Here is a 10,050-nt window from a genome sequence, read left to right on the forward strand (position 1 = left end):
TAGACCCGGGTTATGCCACGAATAAGAAAAAAAATTCATTTATTAATATAATACTTTATTATAATAGCACTAAACCGTAGGAAAAAAAAAAAAAGGAAGGGATGCGCTTTCTTCATTACGTAGCCCTTCTATACAGTAGGGCTGCGCTTTTAAATAAATCGCACCCCTTTTTTATTGTAGGGCTGCGTTTTTATAGAAAAGCGCAGCTCTTTACAAGAAGGGATGCGCTTGACTAAAACACGCAGCCCTACTGTAAAGAGAAGGGCTGCGTTTTTTAGTCAAACGCAGACCGTTCTGCGTTTTTTGAGACAAGCACAGCCTTTCATGAGCTTTTTTTTATTTTGAAAAAAGCGCATTGGGCTTAAAAGAAGTGACTAGGGTTTATTTGTCTCAATCTCTCTCGCTCGTCTCTCACAATAATCTCATTCTCTCTCTCCTCTCTCACAACGGCGTTCTTCTTCATCAGAAATTCTCTCAACCCCCTCATTCTCCTCATTCTCTCAATCTCTCTCGTCTCTCACAATCTCAACCTCTCTCGTCTCTCTGTCAACTAACCTTTACTCCTGCCGTGAAAGTCGTGAAGTCACCGCCTCGTCGGGAGCCAAGGATGCCCGCAACTGCTGAAACGGCAGCAAACAATAACGAAATTCGAAGAAACGCAATATTTCCAGTGAGCACTGAAAAAACAGCCAAGGATGCGTCTAAGGCATATTTCCGATGAGCACGAAGAAACGCAATATTCGACTTTCACGAAGGCCGCCGTCATTATTTCGGCCTTTGTTCGTCGCCTCCGACGAGTTTGGCGGTGGTCTTGCTAGAGATTTCAATTTCAAATCTATAATTTTAGGGTTTTTTTCATTTTCGTTTATTTTTTTCATTTTTTGTTCATTTTCAGATTATTTTTTTTTTAGGGTTATTTTTTTCATTTTCATTAATGTTCAGATTAGTTCATTTTCAGATCTATAATTTTAGGGTTATTTTTTTCATTTTTTGTTCATTTTTGTTAACTTCTATTTTTATTTTGGTTCCTTTTTTTTCTATTTCCGTTTGTTTTTTTTTTCATTTCAACACTAAGATTTCTGGAATAATTTTGTTTTGTTATATCTGTTATTTAATTTCAGTTGTATATTACATTATTTTGGTTGTATAATATTCATCACGCCTTTGGTTGTTGCTGCTGCTTTATCAAATTATATATTATTTCAATTTTTTATTTTTTTTGGTCTACAAGGGCTGCGCTTTTTACCTAAAAACGCAGCGCTTCACTGGTAGAAGGGTTGCGTTTTTAGGTAAAAAGCGCAGCCATTCGTTGTGAAGGGCTACGTTTTAAAAGCGCAGCCCTACTTAAAAAGTGAAGGGCTACTATTGAAAGGGCTGCTGTCAAAAAGCGCAGCCCTAAGGGCCTTTTTTAGCGCAGCCCTTCCTTATTTTTCCACTAGTGAAATACAACTTAGCCTAGTGGATAGAACTTTAGTATATGTACTTGAGGTCTCGGGATCAAACCCTACACTATGCAATTTCTTAATTTTTTTATTGTACATGGATTACATGAACTAAAACTCCCTAGGGAGAGCGTCACCTGGCACAGTTTCTTGTTTTCGCACGCCTTTTAATATATTTGTACAGATGTCCAAGCCATATGCTCGGATTATTTAATAACGTGTATTTGCAATTTTTAAAAATATATAAATATATGTCTTTAAATCATTTTTTCCTCCACAAAGACCAACATGAGCATTGATTTGATTGATTAAAAGAAGGGAGAGTACATGTACCAGCATGGTATTTGTTTGTATATATATATATATATATATATATTAATATTATATAATATTTATATATATATATTTTATATAGAAGTGAGTTCATATGAGAATGCATACTTATATGAGAAATGAGAATGAATTTTAAATGCTATAAATCTTTAGTGAATAGTAGTAATGTAACTCTAATGAAAAAGTGATGTAACTCCAAAAACAAAATATTTGAAAAAAAAAATTCAAAAAAAAAAACAAATTTTTTTTGAATTCAATTTTTTTTTAGAGGGATATAATCTAATGAATAAGTGTTGTAACTCTAAACCAATCGTGTGGTTGAGATTCAATCATTTCTCATGTAAGGAGCATTCTCATGTGATTTTACCATAATATATATATTATATAATTTATATTATATATATATATATATATATATATATATATATATATATATATGAGAAGGTATTGTGTCAGACCGTCCAACCATAATCTTTGGTCAGACGACTTTCAGTTGGTTTCAATTTTTTTCAGTTGGTTTCAAAAAAAATTCAGTTAATTTCAATTTTTTTCAGTTGGTTTCAATTTTTTTTTAGTTGGTTTCAATTTTTTTTCAGTTGGTTTCAATTTTTGTTCAGTTGGTTTTAAATTTTTTTCAATTGGATGTAAGTTACGTCTAAATGAAAGTAACTTACGTCTAAATGAAAGTAAGTTACCTCCAAATGTTAGTAAGTTACCTCCAAATGAAAGTAAGTTACCTCCAGATGAAAGTAAGTTGCCTCCAAATGAAAGTAAGTTACCTCCAAATGAAAGTAAGTTACCTCCAAATGAAAGTAAGTTACATCTAAATGAAAGTAACTTACCTCTAAATGAAAGTAACTTACCATATCAAGTATCTTCTGTCTCCACTTTCAACAGCATTCTCTACCTCTTCAACTCGCTTAATTCCATTACCACATTCTTCTCCATTTCTATCCAATTTTCTCTCCCAAAACATCATCAACAACAACAAAATCATCATTTTCCAGTAATTTCTCACTTAATTTCTCAGTCAATTCATCTGGAATCTCTCTCCTCTTTAGCCCCTAAACCTTGCGATCCATTAACAAATTCTCGCTTCCTTAAACGCCGCACTAGTCTTACTTCTCGCCGCAAACGCTCTAGTCTCCGCCCCCCTGGTTTGTTGTTTTCTCTCTCCTCCCTTTTTTTACCCCGAAGTTTTGATTGAAGTTTGATTTGTAAGGTGGGATTTAGCTGGAATTTGAATTTGATTGAAGATGAAGAAGAAGGAGCAGCGGCGCGGCGGCGGCGGAGGAAGAAAATGAAGAAGGAGCAGCGGCGCCGTTCTCGCGGCTTCGTCCGACGAAACATATTGGGTCAGACGGTCTGACCCAATAGTTTCACTATATATATATATACTAGGTTAGAACCCATGCGATGCACGATTTTGATATAATAATTTATTAAAAGAAATATTACAATACTTTTTTAAGCGAATTTGGTAATTTATTTATCTTTAAGTGTTTTTCATTGGGGCTATAAATACAAATATGATAAAGTGAATATTCTTAATAATAAAATGTCTAATACACTTTTTCTCTATTAACAATTCTACTTTATTCTAAAATAATTGCAATATTAATTTTCTTTTTTGAGAGACAATATTATTTAAACCCTTATTTTTTTCTCCAAGAAATATCTCAAAATAGTTGTAATAAATTTCCTTTTTTTTTAGGAAAAAATAATTACAATATGGAGTACTTTTAAAAAAAAATAATGTTTTCCTAGCCTTTAAACTTGTAAGTACTCTCACTTTCCCTAACTTGTTGACATATCACATAGCCCAACATCTTTTAAGATCAAGATTCAAGAAATACAGGATACTCCATATTTTTTCTCTCTCTTCTATGTTCTTCACTTTTCCCTCATTCTTCACATTTTCTCTCAAAAATCAAACACAATTCCTGTTGATGCTTAGGCTTCATTTTCCACCAAAATTAAGCTCTCAATCTTTAATCCTAGAAGCTAATTAGAGAGAAAATGCAAACGGTGGTCTTCATGGTGGTGCTAATGGTGGATCGTGTTTTCTTCAATTGATTTTAAGAAAGCTGAGGTGAGTTTTTTAATTGTGGATTTGGATAGAAATTCTACTTAAATCATTAAATTTCATTTTCCAAATATTCATTCAAATCAGAAGCATACTTGTGGATAATAGAGCTAACTTCCTTATCAAACATGACAAATGATGCACTTCCACTATCATCAACCACTCGAACTTGAACTTTAAACCTGTATATAAAGTTTAGAAGCTTCCTTATAATTTTACTATAGTGATCATTTCATATAAGATAACTATTGAAAACTTTCAATAAACAATAGTATAATATTATCACCTTGGTAAGACACTTTCAACCAATTTGTTACATTTTTTGTAAAACCATTTCGTGACTTTTTTTTGACACCATCGACTTTATTGTCACCATCTATCTTGCCATCAATGTTATCAATCATATTTTCATCATCTCTAATCACCTTTTCTTTGCATTTCTTGCAAGCTAGATAAAACCATCCATGTTCAAATTGGACACAAACAATAATAGCTAGTACTCCCCCCGTTTCCTAAAAATCTTCACACTTTCCGTTTAAGTGCGTTTCCAAAAGATCTTCCTTCTTTTTCTTTATTCCTTATTTGAAATTTTTTCCCCTTTTACCCTCTCATGTCCCTGCCATATGGCCCACCATTACATCATTAATTCAATTTTACTCCATTTCTCTCTCCTACTTTAACCCTTTTTTATTTGTTTATTTATCTTAACCCCTTTCTCTCTCATACTTTACCCACCCCACACCCCACACAACTTGATTCTCATTGGTATCTGTAGTAACGGTAACAAAGAAGATCTTCAGGAAACGGAGGTAGTATCATGCAAAATGTGGCCTGAAATAAAACAATCAAACTACAATGTAAACAAAAAAAATTACGTTAAAAAATTGCTATATTGCTCAAATAAATAATTTGAAGGACAATCTGAGTAATTTCACGCAGCTCATCTAACGACTTTCGGCCATGCATGTTGAGAAGTTCGTCATACAAAGAATTAGAAGTTTGAGTTGATAGTTGGGTAAGGATGGGGGCAGGAGAATGCTCATTATTAATGTCAAGGCTAAATTGAGATAGTTGGTGAACTATATTCGTAATAAAATCAAATTATTTATTCATAAATTGAATTTACTTAAAAAATAGTAGTAGATTAATCTGTTCTTGAATGCTATGATTTCATCAATATCCTCACCAAGAAATAGCCTTGTAGAAAACAGTGAAGTGGATAATGTGACCTCCTCTAAGCGATATAAGAAACATAGAATTATTTTGATTAAGTAATAATAGTAAGTATAATATTTAATTTAATAACAAACAAAGGTAAATAATTATACCCTTTCACTGCTTAATCTTTGCAAATTGAATCACCAATATTCTAGGTCCGGTATTATTTGTTGTCAAATAGTCTGACATCTGCTCGATATATTTGTCCCACAAAGTACACTTTAATTTCCATTCCCTGTAAGTTATAGCCAATCTCAATCATCAATAGGTAGCCCCCCCAAAAAAAAAAAGAAGAGTGAGAGAGCAAAATGCAAAATCTAAGTGAGTATCAGCCATTTCCAAGATGAATTTCTTTGATTTTTTTTCCATTCCTCTCAAAGTTCTCAATTGGTACAGCAGTTACAACCTCTCCAATAACATCTAAGAAAAAAACATCAATATAACAATGAAATTAAAAATAATAAATTGAATGCAATATGGAAAAGCATACCTATTAAGAACTTGTCATCTAATTTACTTGAACAAATATCATCAAATGATGAAAATTCCAACCCATATAAGGGGATCGGCATGTCTTCGCACTTGGTAATTTGGTAGTGAAAAAAAAATATGATCTTATAAGGATGGTGCGTTGTTCGGTAACTTCCAGCATTTTGCCCAACACCAAAATTATTGATGACATACAATTGACCTTCTTCAAGCATATCTGAAAACAATCTAATCAACGATCTTTTAATTGTTGCTTGAATCTTATCTCTCTGTAAAAAGAAAAATTGTATTAAAAGGATTAATAGTGTGACAAAGTTAACCGTCTATAATCTATAACAAATAATGATTTTGTATTTCATTTCACCTTTTCATTCATAAAGATCATCTATATACTGCCATCTTCATTTGGATTTTCAAAACTTGGAGGTTTCCATAAACGAATGACTCTAACTTTGATATTCCAAGAATCTCTCATTGGTGTAATATCTTCAACAAAATTATACGCTTGGGTAGCCAATGTCTTACAGCAAATAAACTAACACAAAACAGGGAGTGAAACTTATGGGAGCTGTAAAATACTTTGAAAGAGAGAAAATGAGAGTTGATTTTCTGGTATATATTTTAAATAAATAGTTAAAAGTATAGTCTCTAGTAAGTTTAAGAGACATGGGAATAGGGTTATATTTTTATTCAATCTAGAAGAATGTACATTAGGTTGACAGCTTGTTGTTATTGTATCCTATTTGACTTTTACAATATGCATCCTTCCCAATGTAAACATTTATTTTCTGAAATTATAGTAGGTATTACTTTGTTTTGTTTTTTTCATCTTCCATCTTCCAGCCGGCAAGCTTGTTCCTAACTATTCTACTTTACTTTTACAATATGCATCCTTCCCAATGTAGACAATTATTTTCTTTAATTATAGTTATAGATTACTTTGACTTTTTTCATCTTCCATCTTCCAGCCGGCAAGAGTGTATTTTGGATTTCCCTCCATTAGTTTTTTAGGTGGGGAAAGAATTTACATGAAGATGCCACATGGACAGTTTTGGAGGGAAAAAACTGAGGCAATGTCTTCTTAATTCGTATAAGTTATAGATAGATATAGATTAGTCCCTCCCATTCAAGTGATAAGTGACCTCAAGTTCACTTCTTAAATTCAATCTTTACTTGTTAGATGGGTGAAAAAGAGAAAATTTGATATATATGATAGGTCAGTGTTAGGTTAGGTCATGTCGAGTTTAGTGTTCTATTGGATTGGGTAAGTTGAGTCACTATATAATTATGCTGTTATGATGCATGCAGGGAGGACATAGAGTGAATACCAGGAGGAACTCTAATCTTCGAGGGAAGGCAATCAAACCAACTTGTTAATGGAGTCGCGAAGCTTATGAAGAAACAACATGTTTTTGCTAATGCTTGTTATATTTGGAACACCCAACCCGTGCATTGTATGAAACTCTCTTTGGATTTAGCACCCCGTCATCAAGTCTTACCATCATCCTATGGTAGGGATGGTAGTACTATACACTTAATGATTTTAATCCATCTTCTTCAAAAAAAATATAGTTATGTTATGCTTTGTTATAGTTTTGGGTCGGATACTCGGATTGACATTACATGGGTAGATTTGGGTTCGAAGTTAAGTTGGTTCGGGTTATTCTTGGAATTTTATCAAGTTATGCTAAGTTTTTCAGGTCAAGTTTGGATCGAGCTCATCTCGAATGGGGTGATTCTCGAGTTTGTGCTAAGCTTGGATCGCGATTTTCTTATGTTTGATTTCATCCGCATCAAGTAATAATTTGGTTCAAATTTAGTTAAAACCTATTCTATCCTATGTCTTGGTTTAAGGAATCATTTTGTTGAAAAATTAAATAGGAAACTACATCTAATGATGCCAAATTTAGGTGTTTTAACCTTGATATCTCAACCCTTATCTCCAATAACTCCAACCTTTCATGGCTTCATCAAACTTAACTGAATAGCTAACAAAGTTTAGTATTTGTCATTGTGAACTTAAACAAATAAAATTTAATTCACTACAAATTAAAAACCAAAGTCTAATATATCGTTGGTTTTCGTCAAGTTTAAGCTAAACCCTATCTCTTCTTTGTTTTGTGTAACTCAAAACCAACCTTCAACTATGGCTCTCTCATCTAAAAACCTTGCACCTTTCTCTCATTTCCCCCCCCCCCCTTGAAAACATCAAAGAATTTTTTTTTCCGACAACAGGTGAATTCATAACCAGTTTTAAAGTCAAAACTTACTGCTATGCGTTCCTAGCTTCTATTGCTAACCTATGTGCTATGTCAACCCTCCTCCTATCCACCTTTTCTACACAAACACCTTTAAACATCGATAAAAAAACCTCATATCATCAATTATATTCCTAATAACTATAGGTATTGTCTTTAGTTTCTGAAGATACTTAACTATGTTTACAATCCATGCTAATCCTAAGTAAGGGCCCCATTGTACATCCTTGCTTTATTCCTTCTAACACCGCCAGGGCTTCAGATTGAAGAGTTGAATTCGACCAAATCTTTATGCTTCCTTAAGCGTCACCTCCTCTGTAGTTGCAAGCCCATGCAATTGTTGTTGTACTCTCCTTAATACCTTTTTTCTGGTTTTCCAAGCTCTGTCCACTTGAACCTGGACAATTTATTGGTCGTTAATAATGTTTTCATAAGCGTAAGTATATTTCTTTTACCTTGACTCTAATCCGTCCGAGTGTGTGGCCGTTGTGCACGTCTCTCTTGGTAAGAAGGTCATGTGGCTTCCTTTCCATCATTGATAATTCTCACGTGAAAGCTCGCTGGATGATCCTTTATGGCTGCATTTACACATTTGGAAGACGATCTCATTGTGACGACTCCATAGGCTCCATAATATTGCCACCATCTGACCCACTGCTTCCTGCATGTTTGGCCTCGTTTTCTCAAAATATAGGAAATTATTCATAACCCACTGCTTTCTACATGTTTGGCCTCGTTTTCTCGAAATAGGAAATTATTTATAACCCACTACGAGAGCGACATGCCATGTTGGTGCTCTAACCTATATCCAAAAAATGATGTTGCCCACACATGCCTGGCTATGTTGCCCATTGCGAGAACACATGATTGCTTGTTTCTTTCTTGATGATGCAAAATTTACAAATTTGGTCACAACCCCTCGTTTATGGAGTGTCGAGCCAAGTGGCAATATGCAAGTGATCAACCGCTAAATGAAATATTTTCATTTGGGGAAAATGTTGCAATTTCACAATTCCATAATTTTCTCCAAGATCCCTACTTTCCTGAAGCTTCAGCCGATATCAAGCTCCATCAAACCGACTTTATTACATACTCCCCATTCGTAGAGGGAATCCAAATGACCTCATCTTGCTTTTTGGCTAGTGGAAGATACGCGCGCATAATCATTTTAGCCTAGTGTAATTCATAGTTATCTCATATATTTTTATGATCTTAGGATCCATCTACACGAACAAGCGCCTGAACTGGTTCCCTGAGCAGATGTTCGCCACCTACTTTAACCCGTACCTACGTCGGCCCAGTCAAACCTTGTGCCTAGTTGGGATCACCTATCATAGCTTATGCTCCGGTGCCTAACGTGACCCCCAGCTTGTCGTGTAATTCCTTAGTAACACGCATATCACTTCTCATTGCATAGGATGGTTATCTTAGCATCAAGTTCCTCTTCCCTATCAATAGGGCCGACTAAGTATATTTCGCGTTTAATACTCTACTTATTACTAGGAGATTTGGGTTCTTTTGCAGCCATCAACATTGCTTAAAGACTATGGGCTTGTTTAAGGTTTTTATGTAGCACAACCCCAACCCTCCATCATATTTGTGCTTAATAAGTGTATCATATTTGGTCCACTAAATGGGTTTGTTTTGTGTTCTACCTGCCCACCAGAGTTTTAGTAACAGTGAGGTGATCTTATTTAATATTTTTGGAGGTATAATGTCATTAAATTGGAGGCTACCACAACAAGCATTAAAATTGATTAGTATTAGTCGTCTTCCCACAGGTGAAAGTATATAGTATCTCCATGAGATCAATATTTGATGATTTTATCACTAATAGGCTGGAATTTCGTTGTTGGTCTTCCATCCGCTTCCATAAGGCACCCTAGGTAAGTCTCAACTTCCTTCCTCTCGTTAACCCTTAAAAGGATCTTAAGGGTATTTATTAACTCATTAGGGGTATCAGGTGAAAATTTTATGAAGGATTTCTCATAGCTAACCACTTCCCCGGATATGATGTTGTAAGTATCTAGAACGTACCTCATTTTTTTTTGCATGCTTGCATATTTGCCTTGAGAAAGAATGTGCATTGTCTGCTAAAAATTTATAAGTTATCGATGATGCTCTTGTGGCTATCTTATACCTAGTATATTTCTGGCGGCCTCCATTCTCTTCATATAGCTCGGCCTAAGACTTCCATACATAGAGGAAACAAATACGGGGATAG

The sequence above is a fragment of the Beta vulgaris genome, chromosome 8 (assembly GCF_026745355.1).
Source record: "Beta vulgaris subsp. vulgaris cultivar EL10 chromosome 8, EL10.2, whole genome shotgun sequence".
In the NCBI taxonomy this organism is placed as follows: Eukaryota; Viridiplantae; Streptophyta; class Magnoliopsida; order Caryophyllales; family Amaranthaceae; genus Beta; species Beta vulgaris.